This window comes from Ranitomeya imitator, chromosome 4 (genome assembly GCF_032444005.1).
Source record: "Ranitomeya imitator isolate aRanImi1 chromosome 4, aRanImi1.pri, whole genome shotgun sequence".
NCBI classification, from domain to species: domain Eukaryota; kingdom Metazoa; phylum Chordata; class Amphibia; order Anura; family Dendrobatidae; genus Ranitomeya; species Ranitomeya imitator.
In genome coordinates, this window is record NC_091285.1 from 118,608,670 (window position 1) to 118,626,182 (window position 17,513).

A 17,513-nucleotide genomic window follows, 5' to 3' on the forward strand; every position below is an offset into this window, starting at 1 on the left:
GTATTTATGGTTGTGGTGGATTTGGCTTCTATTTCTAGCAATGTGATCAAAATAGCTGCAAGGAGGTGTCGCAATTCACCTGACAAATTATGCTACATTTGTGGTTGTTTTGTAGTAAAGAAACAATGAAGGAACATTACGGACTTTGTTAGAAAAGTGTATTATGCATACTTGGGTGTAAAACTAGGTGATCAACACAAGTCGTTGGCTCCACATATAGTGTGTTCTGTTTGTATAGAAGAACTACAACAGTGGTCTAAAGAGAAGAAAGAGAGCTTTTGTTTTGGCATGCCTATGATCTGGAGGGAACAGTGAAATCATAGTGATGGCTGCTACTTTTGCACGTGCAATGTTTAGGAATTCAACCTTAAAGGGCCACTGTCACCCCCCTCCAGCCGTTATAAACTAAAAGAGCCACCTTGTGCAGCAGTAATGCTGCATTCTAACAAGGTGGCTCTTTTAGTTTTGTGTTCATGTATTACTAAAATAAAGCGTTTTGAAACTTTTCAAAAATACCTATCTTTGTCCATGGAGGCGGGTCTGAAGCCTCCTCTGTGAAGCGCCCAACTGCCGTCACTCATCTCTTCTGGGGCGATGGTCGCCGCCCCCTGCACTCTGTTTTCTTCTGAAATCCGGTGCCTGCGCTGTGCGTGCCTGCCTGGGGCAGGCGCAGTGAGAATTGGCCGTCATAGCTCTCAGATGCCGGGTTCCTGCCTGCGCCTGTGCGGGCAGTGCGGCCACCCTGTTACTGAATCCCCGCCCCACACTGTGTTATGCATTATGCACAGTGCAGGGCTGGGATTTCTGGGCAGATTCCTGCACAGACCGACGCTGGAAGGCGGGGGACCTGGGGGAGCGTCTGACAAGCGCAGTGCGCATGCCCAGGAATCCCAGCCCCGCACTGTGCATAATACATAACACAGTGCGGGGTGCAGATTCAGTAACAGGGTGGCCGCACTGCCAACACAGGTGCAGGCAGGAACCCGGCATCTGATATCTATGATGGCCAATTCTCACTGTGCCTGCCCCAGGCAGGCACGCACAGCGCCGGTGCCGGATTTCAGAAGAAAACAGTGCACAGGGGGCGGCGACCATTGCCCCAGAAGAGATGAGTGACTGCAGTTGGGCGCTTCACAGAGGAGGCTTCAGACCCGCCTCCATGGACAAAGACAGGTATTTTTGAAAAGTTTCAAAACGCTTTATTTTAGTAATACATGAACACAAAACTAAAAGAGCCACCTTGTTAGAATGCAGCATTACTGTTGCACAAGGTGGCTCTTTTAGTTTATAACGGCTGGAGGGGGGTGACAGTGGCCCTTTAAAAATAAGAAGGAAATTATACACCCAGACCTCAATCATTGTCCAGGATTACCTGTTCCTTCACTTCCAAAGAAACTTGAAGATACATCTCATTCAGAAGATTCAGAACATGAGAAGCAGTGATCCGACAAAGGCTTTCATGCTAGTCCCAATTTTTGCAGCTCAAATGAAAGGATTTAGTCAGGGCCTTGGACCCTCCTAAACATTCTGCAGAACTTTTAGGCTCTAGACTAAAGGAAAACAACCTGCTAGCTCCTAGCACCTGTTTTTCATGCAACATGAGCAGAGAATAGTACATAAGCAGAGAAAAGGAATTCCATCCATATTTTTTTCAAGACGGTACTCCAGTGTATTGCAGTGAGATGCCTTAGCTGATGGAAAAGTATAACATTGAGCACAATGTAAGAGAGCGGAGACTCTTTATTGAATCATACAAAAAAAGTCTGAAAGCTATGCTACTACACAATGGCAGCAAGTATGCTTCAGTGCCTACACTTTGTTCTCAAGAATCTTAACTATGACGATCATGGGTGGTCAATATGTGGTTTTCTGAAAGTTCTTTCTTTGCTGCTTGGGCAGCAAGGGGGGTACAAAAAGTACCCATGCATTTTATGTGAATTGGACAGAAATAATAATAATAATAATAATAATTTTTATTTATATAGCGTCAACATATTCCGCAGCACTTTAAAATTAAGCGGGGACATGTACAGACAATAAATTCAGTAAAAGTTAAGACAATTTAAACAGTGACATTAGGGGTGAGGTCCCTGCTCGCAAGCTTACAATCTACAAGGAAATGGGGGGACACAATAGGTGAAAAGTGCTTGTTATTTCAGGTCTGGCAATTATAATAAATAGCGATTTTCATATAAAGCTGCATGATCCGGTCATCAGCCCGTGTGTTTAAGTGCAATAGTCAAGTATCAAGTGCAGTTATCATGTGCATGGAGGGTGTGGAGACAGATGAATAGTAGGGTGCAAATTCACATGCAGATAATATTTGGAAGTAGGGAACAGGACAAAGTTAGTTTGCTGAGTGGTTGATGTGGTAGGCTTGTTTGAAAAGATGGGTTTTAAAGCGCGCTTGAATAGGTCGGGGCTAGGTATCAGTCTGATTGTCTGGGGAAATGCATTCCAGAGAGCTGGCGCAGCATGAGAGAAGTCTTGGAGACGGAGTTGCGAGGTTCGGATTACGAGGGATGTTAGTCTTAGGTCATTTGTAGAACGGAGGGCACGTGTAGGGCGATAGACGGAGATAAGAGAGGAGATATAAGGCAGTACAGAACTGTGGAGAGTTTTGTGGGTGAGAGAGATGAGTTTATACTGGACCCTGTAGCGAATGGGTAGCCAGTGTAATGACTGGCACAAGATGGAGGCATCGGTGAAGCGGCTGGACAGAAATATGACCCTGGCTGGACAGAAAGGAGAGGACTCACCACTGGAGCCAAAAAAAGTTAGCCAAAGAAAACATCTTTGTAACCTGAACTAAAGAACAGTTGCGGAAAGTTTAGTTAATCCCACTAAAGTTCTCTTGCCAACACTTCACATTAAGCTGTGACTGATGAAGCAGTTTATAAAAGCTCCACTGAAAGAAGGAGATACTTTATGTGCCTGTGTACCAAGCTTTAGGGACTGTCCAAAGCAAAAGTGAAGGAAAGTATATTTGTGGGTCAGGATATTCGGAAACTCATGAAGGACGATGTAATTAAAACAAAAAATGAAAGCTGTTGAGAAAAAGGCTTGGGATTCTTTAAGTCATGAAGAAATTTCTAGGTAACAACAAAGATCTAAAATTTAAGTCCATTGAGGAGAACTGAAATGTTTCAAAGCCTTGGGTTGTCTGATGAATTTGAAGTAACATTTTTTACATTCCCATTTGGACTACTTTCCTGAAAACCTTGGTGCTGTTAGCGAAGACCAATGAGAAATATTTAATCAGGATATCAATGAGATGGACTGACTATACCAAGATAGGAAAGTGGAAAGTAAACATGATGACTACTCCTGGATGCTTCACAGAGAAGATCCGCAGGCATTCTATGAGAGAAAAGGTATCAAGAGAAGCTATGAAGAAAAAGGTAAAAGGCACAATAATTAATTTCCAATAAAGTTGGAGAATGAATGTTCAGCAAAATGTTATCTATAATATTGTGCACATTTTTGACTGAAATAAAGATTTTTCTTATTTATTATGCTTGTACATTAATTCAAGCGTGTTTTGTGCAAAATCCATATGTTATGGTTAAAACTAAAAGTTTTTTTTTTTAAATCAGAACATAAGAAAACATAAGAATCAGTTATTGGATTTGAAAAAAAAAATCATAGACCCAAATATTGCTTTCTTGTGTAATTTGATTTCAAGTCCAAAATGTCTCATAGTTTCCTTTCCATTTTGGAACTTCAGGTTTATGATAAATACAGTAGGTCCAATTGATTTTCTTTACATAGCCATATAACTGCAACACATTTAATCCCTTCCCAATGCCGGTCATACATATACGTGCATACATATCCACACAACCATCAGACCCCCAGTGACGCGATTGCTGGGTAACAATGGATTGCCATGATAGCTAGGGTTCTGCTGAACTTGTCATGACAATGCGCAGCTGGGCTTCAAAGAAGGTTGTGATTTTTACTATATACTGCAGTACTATGGCACCGCAGTATATAGTGAAAGCAATCAGATGATGGGAGATTCAAGTTGTCTAAGGGGATAAAAAAATAAAAAATAAAAAAATAGTTTATTAAAATAATAATAAAAAAGCACTGCTTTGTTTGGTATTTTTGTAATCTTGATGACCTGGAGACTCACACTGTATATAAAAAAAAACAGTTACAGAATTTTGCAATTTCACCATACTAGTAATTTGTTTCTCATTTTCCAGTATTCTGAATGGTCAAATATATGGTCTTATTTAAAACTAAAAAAGGGGAGAAGCTAGCGCTGCTTATGGTCAGAATGCAAAACATGAAGTGCACATGAGCATATTGATTTCTAACTGTATTTCAAAAATGAGACATTTAGCAAACAATTAATCAATTCTTTGAGCCACCCCGCCACGTCACGGCATTCTCATAATGGGGCAGTCCTACTCTACGTTTTTTATATTTGCCATTATGGCCTCCTAAATGTATTAAAAGCAAGACCACATTAAATGCAAGCTGTACCTGAAGCATTTCGGAATCACTCCCATGGCACCAGAGGGGCAAGCGCAGATAAAGGTTGACCAGGTCTGGACATAGACATTTCAGGTACAACTTCCACACTGCCTAATCAGCACCACAGATGAAGAGTGAGACAGGCTTGGACACAGGTGCCCAATCAAACAAAGCCTAGGGCAGGGCAGGGCTGCTGTATGTGTGTACAGCAGCCTAGGTCAATCACAAAAAAAAACAGAAAGAATGGCGTACATAACCCAGCGTGCACGGCAACAGTGGTGGTCAACCACAAACCAATATCAAAGTAAAGTGACGTGGCGGGGTGGCTCAAAAATTGATCAATTGTGTTAGGAGTCGAGTTTCCTCTGCTGCACAGGGGGAATCTCGATCCCTGTCTGCTGCGGTCTCCCATTCTGTACCGGCCGCAGTGGGGCCTGCTCAGCGGAGGCGTCGCTCCCAGCGTCTTGCTGGGACTGATTCTGTGCAAAGGGTTACTGTTGCCTTTTCTGGGTCTCCTGTTGTACCCTGCACTGATCTGCGGCGAGCGGGCTTCTCTGGGACTAAGTCCTTATTTGCACACACTGAGCATGCCCAGGGCAAGATCTCCCGTTGGAGATCGAGGGTCACATGCTCAGGTACTGCAGCACATTCCATTGGTCCTCCAGGAAGGTCCAGAAAGGGCAAAACTTAAGTAGCAGCTTCCTGTGCTGCAACTATATAAACTGCGCATGACCGCATGGCCATGCGCTAGTATTGTCTTGATAATATGTGTGTGTGTTGTGAGCGAAAGTCGCTCTTTAAAATACCCTCCCTATTGGATGACTGTTCGCGGAAGGTGTATGTTTGCTATCTAGCGCCCGACTTATCCAACAGCACGTTACACACATAACAGTGTATAGTTGCTGTGACCGCCTGTACGGTGCCGTGCACTTCCTCTGCGCTTTCCTTACCCAAGCCTGGGTCGTTAGTGGCGTCCGTCAGTGCGGCACTGCATGCACTCTCGTGCCTTTATATACTATTTTTATAGTTTCCTTACACACCCAGTTGCGGTGTTGTGCCAGCAAGTGGTCTAATCGGACTTCAATCCTGTGTTGGGGTTGTGTTCGCTGACTTCTTGCTCGCGTTCTATGTGCGGTACCGCGGTCCTGTGACACAACAGGATCGCTTCCTTCACGCAGGATGAAGTTAACCCGTGCGTGTATACTTATAGTACCGCCATATAGTCCGTCTTACTAGCAGCAGGGTTTTTACCTGCACGGTGGACCTCGGACTGCGAACGCACCTAGTTTCATATCATCTATACTTGGTGCGTTCCGCCAGTCCTTAACAAATTGTTTGCTAAATGTCTCATTTTTTAAATACAGTTAGAAATCAATATGTGCATGTGCACTTTATGTTTTGCGTTTTGACCATAAGCAGCGCTGACTTCTCCTCCTTTTTTACTACGTTATTTACAACTACAACTTGTCCCACAAAAAACAAGCCCTCATATGACTATATTGACAGGAAAAGATTATGGCTATTGTAAGAAAATGGAGTAAAAAGTGCAACAAAGTAAAATTGCTCTATCAGGAAAAGGTAATATATCGGAGCGGAAGGTTGCATTAAGTTAGATATGTTCACTTTCAGTTTTTTTTATAGTTTTTTGAGCAGGAATTGGCTATTTGCATGCAAAATCTTTTTTTCAGAAGAAATTGAGCAAATTTCCAAGTTTTGAGTTTTATTTATCATTGGCATTACCGTATTTTTCAGACTATAAGATGCACCGGACTATAAGACGCGCCCAGGCTTTAGAGGTGGAGAATAGGGAAAAAAATATTTGAAGCAAAAAAGGTGGTAAAATATTTAACAACGTAAACATACTATTATATGTGTTGTTATTACATACAATAGTTTGTTATTATGTTGGAAGCTGCGGGTAGAAAATGGTGCTGCGGGACCAGTGTGGTGTCTGTAAAGTACTGTATGAAGATGCTGGAGAGTGAGTATAAAAATGGGGGCACAGGGCTTACATTAAAAGCACCACTCCAGAACTGAAAAATAACACTGGAGTGCTGCTTTGAGATCCCATTGGGAGAACTATATCTCCCAGCATGAACTGCAGAATCTATGGCATGCTGGGAGTTATAGTTCACCACAGAAGTGGCAGAGTGCTTTATTGTGTGTTGTAAAGACTAACCTTTTAATTGTGGCAGCCAGCCACACTGTGGTGAGGTAAAATGCTGGAGCATCCCATCACATGACACCACAGAGCGCTCCCTCTTGTTGCCTCTCCACAGCACAGGAGTAAGCTTGCAGATTGTAATGTGGTGTCTGCAGGACCTGTGATGACATCAGAAGAGGGAGGGCTCTGTTTTGCCATGTGATGCTCCAGCCCGCCCTCTTCATGACATCACACAGGTCCTTGTGCTGGAGCACTCAGCATGCAGCACAGCCCTGGCAGGCAGGTATGCAGCAATCTTGTCCCCTCTGGCCCCTGCTGCTGCCCCCTCCACCAGACACACAGATCTCCCCAGCTGCTGCAGGAATCCTGTGCTGGGGAAACCATGTGTGTCCCTGTGAAGGAGTATTCATTTGCTGCTCCCTACTCACCACTCAGCTGACAGGTGGGCGGGGAAGCAGCTAATGAATATTCACTGCACTTTAATGATCGGGACCACGTGGTTTCCCCAGTGCTGATTCCTGAAGCCCGATAGAGACATTTTTCTGACTCCTGCCTCCCTGTGCAATCCCACTCACTGCTGCCCCCTCCCCAGGTTACATCCCTACCATAAGACGCACCCACACTTTCCTCTCAAATTTGGAGGATAAAAAGTGCGTCTTATGGTCAGAAAAATACGGTAACTTTCACTGATCCTTATTTGCATAGTCTTAACCAGTTCATGATCAGGACATTCTGCCCCATGCACATGCACGATAAAAACATTTTCTGGTTCAGATATTAAAATAGGTTTTGCCTCTTTTACTGTATTACATGGGGCAAAAATAGGAGAAAAAAATATCAAGAAAAACTAAATACGTCTATTTTTCAATTTTTTTTAAGACCACAAAAAATGGCACATTTTATGTGTTCACCTTTCTTGATAATTTTTTTTATATAATGAACTTTTTCCAATTGGTAAGGTTAAAAATAGAGATATGTTTTGTGGAGTTTTGTTTTGTTTATGTTTCTATCATGCTTTTTTATTTATTTATTTTTTTATTTATTTTGCACACAGTGTACCCTTTCCAAATGTCTTAAAAGATCTTTGGGGGCCATTTGAGTAACTCTTCTTGTGTTTTATTGCTGACTTCCCATATACGGTAATATTAGCCCAAATTACAGGAGAAAATCAGTTTCTTGCTTTTGCAGCAGAGCGGAGTGGATATCCTAGGCCCCTGCTGCTCATGTTCTCTTCCTACACCCAAGGATCACATGATCTCAGAGAAGGAAACATTGTCAGTGCTTCCTAATCTGTGTATACAGTGCATGCAGGGAGTATAATTGTCTCTGACAGCCAGCTCTCTGCCCCGCACTTACACTTAGGGCTCATACTCACTTGCAAGAAACTCGGATGAGTCTCACATGTTAATGCCCGGCACTGAACCAAGCACTCAGGAGCTGAGTGTGTGGCTGTATGTATTCCTATGTGGCCGCATGCTCCGATCTGAGTGCCGGGTGCACTGCCGGGTATTGCCATGCAAGACTCATCCAAGTTTCTTGCAAGTGAGTATGAGCCCTTAGTGTCAAACCCGCAGCATCCAGATGTTACTGCATAGAGGATGGAATTTCATGAAATCCCATCTCCATTATGTGTTCAGAGACGCAGGCAACAGACCTGCATACACGCAAATGCAGCACATCTTTATAGACTGCAGCATGTCTATTTACAGGAGACACTCTGTCCCCGCAGCGTAAATTTCCCATAGACTACCATTAGATGCGGTAAAACCGCATCTAATTACTATTTACATGTGTAATAACTGCGCGAATGCAGGTTACTATGCATATGTACTAATTTAAATAAGGTCTTACCTTGTGACTGCGGGAAGTTCGAATCTACTGCAGTTCTCGCGATGACTGAGCTCACCGCGAGAACTGCCATGCACATGACTGCCGGGGTTATCTCCGGTCACTAGGCAAGTTATCACAGTCGTATTTGTTCCACAGATGTTGCCTTTGAGAGCCAGGCTCGGGACCTTAAACAAAGGTTCCATGATCGAGGCTATAGCACTAGGACCATCAAGAAGGGTTACTCATGGGCCAGGGGAACCCCCCGCCACCAGCTCCTTAGTAAGATCCACACTGATGGAGGTGACCCACCACTTAGGTGTATTCTAACATTTAATAATCAGTGGGGTAGGATTAGACAAATTATGGAGAAACACTGGCCTGTTCTACAAACGGATAGAACTCTCAAACTATTTTTACCTGATAGACCACTTCTAACTGCAAGGAGAGGTCGTAATCTTAAGGACCAACTGGTTAGGAGTCATTATGTTGCATGTCCCACCAATCCGTTTGGAGCAGGCCTACAAAGATGGGGATGCTATCCCTGTGGATCATGTGTGGCTTGCAATAACATCATTCGAGCCACAAGCTTTACATCTCCAGACGGAGGTAGGGACTACCGGATTACATGTTACGTGTCATGCAGCACTAGTTACGTGATCTATTATGCTGTATGCACGTGTAATTTAATTTACATCGGTCTCAATTCCCGCGAGCTCCGTATCCGAGTAAGAGAACACGTGAGAGATATCAGGGCAGCCAAGGATGTCACTGATGTTACTTTATTGAAGACCATCCCACAGCATTTTAAGCTGTGCCATAATTGTGATCCACGGGCACTTAAGGTGAGTGGTATTGATAGGGTACATATGGGTATCCGTGGGGGTGAACTTAAGAAAATGTTGGCACAGATGGAATGCCGTTGGATAGTTTCCCTAGGTACCATGTCGTCTCATGGGTTGAATGAGAAACTTTCCTTTGTGCCCTTTCTATGATCCTGAGGTGCCACTTTTGCTGTAATACATTCAGCGACCATTTTTTAGTTCACTTTTTGTGCTGTGCACTTTTGTGTTTGTTTTTTCTGTCTCTCGTGCTTTTAATTTTTGGTTGCTGTTATTTATTTTAACTGTTTTTTATTTTTACAGTATATATGTATTGGAACTTTTTGCTGAGATGCTTTTTATGGAGGGACTCTTTCTGGCCGCCGTTTAATGAGTTTCAGGATCATGCCGGAATATTTCCAATACCATCCATGCCTGTGGACCAATACTACCAAGGATCCTTGCTACATCATTATTGTACAAATTGATTGTTTATTTATACATATATTTTTTGAAAGTTTGTTGCTATGGATCTACTGTCAATTTATATTGCTGGCACCCAGGTGTTATGGTGATGGATTTTGGCTATGTCCTTTAATTATTACGGCACTTTTGTCCCTTTCATAGCCAGTCTCCATGATGGCGGCCATGGCACCCGTTGGTATAGGAGATTTTCCTTACACCTACGGCTCTGGGTGGCATTTCTCATGCCCTCTGATGTTATTACCCACCTGTCACTCAGTTTTCGCCAGTCGTTTTTGGTCCGGCCTTTTGTCTCCATATTCTCGGCACTTGCCCTGTTTACAGCCAGTAATAAAGATGGCGGCCGCGGCACACGCATGCGCGGTGGGCCCGATCTCTGCGCATGCCTTGGATGGCGTCCTATCAGCGCTAAGGTGATCACTGACATCACGGAGTTTTCTCTCCTCCTCCTCAGCGCTGGGACAGCCGGACGTGGTGTGTTGCGGCTCGGTATCCGCCCCCCATGCGCGTCATGGAGCGACGCCACTCATCATCTGGCCTGCTATAAAAAGCCCCTCCATCCAGCAACCTCTATACGCCTCCCGAAGAAGCTAATCATAGCGAAACATACGTCGGGGCTCTCAACCCGGCATGTACCATTTCCCACATGGGTAAGCACCTTATGTAACATAGATCTTTGGCACTTAGCACTTTATTATGGGGCAGTAGCACATGGGTTTCCTTGGCAGTTTTTTGCACTTTCTATGCTCATTAGTGGTAACGCTGGTGTTTCCCTGTGCTCTGTTAGATAGACATTTGTCTATATGACCTGCGGGTCAGACCTTCACAGTGGGGTCTGACACTCCCCTGATCTATCTATTCATTTGGACTGCTAAAAATTATTTTATGGTACCGCCATGGTTGTTCACCTTGTCATCACCAATTTTCCATAATTATATTGTGTTTTTTTTTTGTGTTGTTGTACTAATAAAATTATATATATTTTCCACTATATTATGTATAGCGTTATATATTTTTTGGGGCGTCATACTCCGCTATTCATTATAGGTTCTATTGCTAATAGGAGTTGTTCTGTGGTCCAGAATTTATTTGGACATTTCTCCATTTTTGGATACTAGTGAATGTCTATGATATGTCGGTTCTTGTTGAAATAAGTTATCACAGTCAGCTGATTGTGAGAACTGTAGTGCAGGTGGCCGCCAGAGACCAAGTTATCTCAGGTGCTCATCTACTAACTCTGCTACATCTGGATGTCAAGCATCCAGATTTAGCAGAGCTGGAGTCATTGTAGGACACTCGTTATTTAGGACTACGTTGGAACAGGAAGTATTTGTGTTGGTTTATTATTTTATTTTTATTACAGGAGATCAATGGCATCGCATAGATTAGTGGAATAATGAAATGGGAAAACTGTGTAGTGTTTTATTTCATTAAAATACTTTGTTCTGGCTGTGTCTTTATTTAACATGTAACAACTATAGGATTACTATTACTGCTACAGGGCAAGTGGGAAGAGAGAGGCTAAGTGCCGGAATTGGCACATCTTAGAGATTCTGGGGCAGCTGAGAGCTGGTATTTGTGGCCAGGGGGCCAATCCATGGCTATTAATATCAGCCCGCAGCTGTCTGCATCGCCTTTTCTGGCTATTAATTATAGGGGGACCCAACGTTATTTTTTTGGGGGGTCCCCTGATTTTAATGGCCAGTAAAGGCTAAATATACAGCTGTGAGCTGATATTAATAGCCAGGGAAGCTCCATGGGTATTACCCCCTTCCCAGGCTATAAACATCTGCCCTCAGTTGCTAAGTTTCACTCTGGTTTGGAAAATTGTGCGGGAGCCCACGCCATTTTTTTAAATTATTCATTTAGTAAAAATAAAAGGAAAGGACAGTAGATATTACTGACCTCTCTCTGCTTTCTGGAACTTCCTGTGTGGCCGGGGTCACACTTGATACGAGAAACTTGCACAAGTCTATCGCATCAACATGGGCATATTTCTACGCAGCCGCACACTCCAGTCTTGAGTGTCATCGGCAGCGCATGTGACTAATAATTAGATGCGGTTTTACCTCATGATAGTCTATGGGAAATTTACGCTGCGGGACTGAGCTTCTGCGCATTGTAAATAGACATGCTGCGGCCTGGAAAGACGCGCCGCATGTCCATTTAGGTCTGCTGCCTGCATCTTTGAATGTATAATGGACATGGGATTTATTGAAATCCTATCCACTATGCTGTAATATCTGGACGCCGCGGGTTGGACACTGCAGATGTATGCAGCGTCCAACCTGCAGCGTTTACTGACTGTGTTCACATACCTTAATATATCTGCAAACAGGAAATCACTTTTTTCCTTCCCAGAAGCCACCTTTCAATAAGCTTTATTTCAAGTGACAAAAAAGGCATGCAATGAAAAAAACGCATCAAAAACGCATGCGGAAAAAACGCATTAAAAACACACAAAAAACACAGGTGACCTGCCAGTGACCTCATATGCCGATTTCACCTGCGTCAAATCCTGAGCAAACACTGAGCCAATTCTGACCCTGGAAACATACCCTGGCAAGGTGCAGAGTGGCTAACATGTCAGGCACCTCTGACGCCAACATGCCCCCTCATCAAGACTAGAGTGAAAAACTCCAACCTTGATGAATCGGAGCCACAATATCGATGAGTCAGTGCCATAGTCTACTGTAAATCTTTAAAATTTTGAGCAGGTTATGCCCTGGCAGGTGTGAGATGGTAAAAAGTGAAATGTTGCAACCAAAACTCAGTACTGTATAAATATTTGTTAGATGTTGTCAGAGGGCAGTCTGACTGAGATTTGTTTTCCATAAAAGAGTTTAATTATAACCAAATAAATGTAATAAACATGAAATTAGCTTCTCCAATCACTAGTGCAATAGAGATCATATAATATGTTTGTTACTTTTTTGGACAGTGTAACTTTAAACCTAATGACTTTGTTAGATCTCTATTTTTCCATTCATTGGCTGCCTTAGGGTTTAACACATGTCCAATGAAAGCATGCTCAGCGGTTTCCAGTAAATGATCATTTGCATTGGAAGAGTGGACTCTCTTTGATAGACATACATGTTTACGGCGGAGAAGGCATACAGAAAATTTGTGGCTTATCTTCCAAAGAAATAGCCGACGCAGATCATAAAGGAGACATTTGATTCAGCCCAACAACTACCATGCAAACGCACTAAATAAACGAGCTTTCATTGCAGCTTCATGGTTTACATTGCTTTAGTATCTTGGGGTATGCGGTAATACATCTGCGACCACAGTCAGTAGACAGATAGACTTGCTAAGTTAAGAAAGCGAAGACTTTTTAATTTTCATGTTTCTAGATTTAAGCTTTTGATTTATGCTAAGGTATTGCACACTGAGCACTGGCATAATCAGGATATATAGCTTTGGAAATTTTCATTCGTAGCTGTAATAGAAGAAGTCTTGCAGTGCTCTGCATGCTACTGGGAAAAGTCAGGTGCTTATGGAAAGTGTGGCATGGATAATTGCTCTCATTTTCATCTAAATACCAACTAACAAAGATTTAAAATATTGAGAAAAGCTAGAAATCCCTTGTAGAGATTTCTGATCCGTATGGATAAGAATCCATAGAATTTTTGGAGATTATTACTCTTAGTACATAGTAGATTTATATTATTGCTATGATAATAATATATGCTGTATTGATTATAAATGGATAAGACATTGCCCCTCAGCTAAAGTATGTTACTGCATGTGAACTTAATCTAGATTCAAGAATTCAAGATGAGCTGCAATTTTCAGTGACACCATTTATTTTATCAAAGGATAAAGTGAAAAGCTGTGGTTGTCATAGCCGGTTAGCTATGAGCGCCGCCCAGTGGTTGGCACTCATAGCAAGTGAGGTATTCTGCTACATGCAGGTGATCTGATCATAGCCTGCATGTAGCAGAGCCGATCGGGTTATGGCAGCTTCTAGCCTCCCATGGAGACTATTGAAGCATGCCAAAAGTAAAAAAAAGTTTTAAAAATATGAAAAAATAAAAAAAAATATAAAAGTTCTAATCACTCCCCTTTTGACCCATTCAAAATAAAACAAAAAAAAACACAAATACACGTATTTGGCATCGCCACAATAAGAGTTGCCCAATCTATCAATATAAGAAAAGAATGAATCCAATCGGTAAACGGCGTAGCAAGAAAAAAAATCAAAATGCCAGAATTAGATTTTTTTGGTCGCTTCAACATTGCAGTAAAATACAATAACAGGCGATCAAAAGAACGTATACAAACCAAAATGGTATCAATAAAAACGTCAGATCAGTGAGCAAAAAATAAGCCCTCACCTGGCTTCAGATCCCGAAAAATTGAGCCGCTACGGGTCTCAGAAAATGGCAACATTTGGAATTTTGGAACTTTGGAATTTTTTTCTCTGTGAACTCGTAATGAACTGAAGAATCATAATAGCAGGTCAGTTTTAGCATTTAGTGAACATGGTAAAAAAAATGTAATTGGTAAAGTGTGGAAGTGCACTTTTTTTTGCAATTTCACCGCATTTGGAATTTTTTTCCCGTTTTCCAGTACATGATATGGTAAAATCAATGGAGCCATTCAAAAGTACAACTTATCCCACAATAAAATAAGCCCTCACATGGCCATATTGATGGAAAAATAAAGAAGTTATGGCCGTGAGAAGAAGGGGAGCAAAAAATGGAAACGCAAAAATGAAAATACCCCTGGTCCTTAAGGGGATAAACACAAGATGGAATGATTATGATTATTATTTTTAAAATGTCATCCTTCCAAATTAAACAGATTTTTCACTTCAAAATAAGAAATGAGCTGCAGTACCAAAGAAGAACCACTGAGGTGTACCACCTCCATTCACTGAGGTCGAAGGAACTGCTAACGGCTAATCAGTAGGGGTGCTGGGTGTTGGACCCCATCAATTATGGATTTTTTTATGACCTTTCAATAGACTTAGAGAGTAGTTCCAATATTTGCAGATAATACTAAACCCAGTAAGGCAATCAACACATAGGAGTCTAATTTCATATTTCACAAGTACGCTGAAGAACTTTTGGCTTGAGAAAAGCACATTTACAATTAAGTGCAATGCAAAACAGTGAATAATTGGTTAAAACTGCCAGTAAAAAGACTTGGGATATTAGAAAACAGTACACTTATGTCTAGTGATCCCACACTCGGACACTCTGAAGAGTTCTCTACATTTCCATTTATCGATTCTGGTCTCTTCTCTCACATTTCAAGAGGGACAGGAGGAGATTGTGTGTTTTGATGGCCAAATATTTTAGCAACCATAGTTAGAAGACGATGATGGGGAATAGCAATTAGTGTCTCAAGAGTTAGAGGATGATGAGACACAGTTGCCAACAAGTGATGTTGTTAAGTCAACAAGTCAGGAGGACAAGAGTGTGGAAGTGGAAGACAAGGTGGTGGACAATAAAGTCAGTACCCCAACCTGGGAAGGTACCATGCAGAGCAAGGACCACAATGCAGATGGGGAGAGATCCACAACACCACAACAAGCAGAAAGAGGTACTGGGGGTCCAGAGGCAGAAGGCAGGCAACTATTCACTAGAACACCCACACGCACAAATTTCCAGGCCAAGGGTTAGTTGTTCCCCCGTCAGGCGCTTTTTTTAAAGAAAGTGCGGATGATAAAAGAATGATCATTTGCAACCTGTGTCGTATCAAGATCAGAAGGGGCCTGACCACTAGCAGCCTGACCATGACCAGCATGCTCAAATATATGTCATCAAAGCACCCGACTAGTTGGGCTGAATGCTTGGGTCCAAAATCTGTGTCACCCGCAAACAAAATCAGTGTCTGCGGGTGACACCACTACCTCTTTCCCTGTGCTATGTACTTGACACATCTGTCCAGGATGCAAGAGTGGATGCCTCCCATCTTGCACCAGTTGTTGCACATTCGCAAGCACCATCAGCAACCAAGTCCAATTTTTCGTCCCAGCTAAGCATTCAGCTGTCCCTACCTCAAGCCTTGGAGAACAAACGCAAATACCGAGCCACCCACCAACGCACAGGTCCAAACATTAAACAAACACATGTCCAGACTGCTTGCCCTGGAAGTGATGCCGTTTAGGTTTGTGAACACTGTGAATTTCTGCGACCGCATGGCAGCTGCCATCCTTTGGTACTTGGTCCTCAGCTGCCACTATATTTCCCGGTGTGCTGTCCCTGCTTTACTCCACCATGTGTCCCATAACATCACCGTGCCCTGATCAATGCAGTTAGTGGGAAGGTCCACTTAACGACCGACAAATGGACAAGTGCTTGTGGCCAGGGATGCTACGTTTCCCTGATGGCACACTGGGTGAGCCTTTTGGAGGCCGGGACTGAGTCGGAGCCAGGGAAGGCAGAAGTGTTACAGATGCCAAGGATTGTGTGCCCTAGTCCCATCAGTGTTTCCTCCACCTCCTACACCTGTTCCTGCACCCCTTACTCCCCCTCCTCATCCTACATCTCCAAGTTTTCATCTTGGAACATGTCATCCATTTCTGTCACAATCTGGAAGCAATGCAAGCACTGCCTCGGTGAAGCGACAACAGGTTCTGGTGAAAATAATATTATTTAGATAACAATCAGCACACCCTCGCAGAGTTGTAGAAAGGTATAACAGACCAGACAGATCTGTGACTCTTACAGCTGAACCCACAACTAGGCATGGATGTGTGTGATAATGGTCATATTCTGGTGGCATCTCTGAAGCTTGGCAAGCTCGCAGACACACCATGCCTGGCCCACATGCTTAACTTAGTGGCTCAGCAGTTTCTGAAAATGCACCCAGATTTTCCTGAGCTACTTGCGTAGGAACTTTGCATGTGCGCCCATTTGAGCAAGTTAGCTACAGCTGCTGCCTGTCTGGCAGTGCTGCTGGGTGTATTGCTGTCCCTGTTACTAATTTTTGCCAGCCCTTGCACTTAGTGCATAGGTTTTATGAGTCTAGGAGTCCCACTATCTAACAATTTTAACAAAATGTGTATGAAGTCCTCCTTTATCTCTAAGGGATCTTTTATATGTCAGTGTCTCCGTTACATGTGTCTGAGTGACCCACACGTAGACATGTCCATATTTTACCGTCTGCATGGACCGCAAAACATTCTGCACACGTGCACTCGGATGACACACATGGATGTAATCCATGTGATGCGCATCGGCGCCGGGCGCTGAAGACAGCTCTCAACATTCTCCGTGCTCTGTCAGCAATCAGCGCGAGCAGGTGAGAATGATGAGATTTATATTCAAATGAAAACAATGACAGCAGGTTGCGATTGATGGGACTATTACTCCCATCAGTTTACACCTGCTGCCGCTAATAACAGTGACAGCAGGAGTGGCTAATGGGAGTATTCATCAGCCGGCTCCGGCGCTGTAAATAAATAAATAAAATGAAAAACCCAGCATGGGTTCCCCTGTACTTTCTATAACCAGCCAGGCAAAACTCACAGATAGGGGATGCAAACCTCAGCTGTCAACTTCAGCAACATTGGTTATCAAGAACAGTGCTGTTTTTTTAAATTATTTAAATAAATAATTTAAAAAAATGGCATGGGGTCTCCCCATTTTTTACAACCAGCCTTGCTGAAGCTGACAGCTGGGGCTACTCATCTCACGCTGGTGAGGGGCCATTGATATAGGCCCCCAGCCTAAAAATACCAGTCCACAGCCACCCTGCAAAGGTGCATCCAATAGGTG

At 42.9% G+C, this 17,513-nt stretch overlaps 1 protein-coding gene across 4 annotated transcripts in view; it reads right to left on the reverse strand.

Annotated features, from left to right (window-relative positions):
• Positions 1 to 17,513, reverse strand: part of TENM2 (teneurin transmembrane protein 2) — a 3,136,407-nt gene that overhangs the window by 2,068,983 nt on the left and 1,049,911 nt on the right. The gene's annotated exons all lie outside the window — the stretch shown is intronic.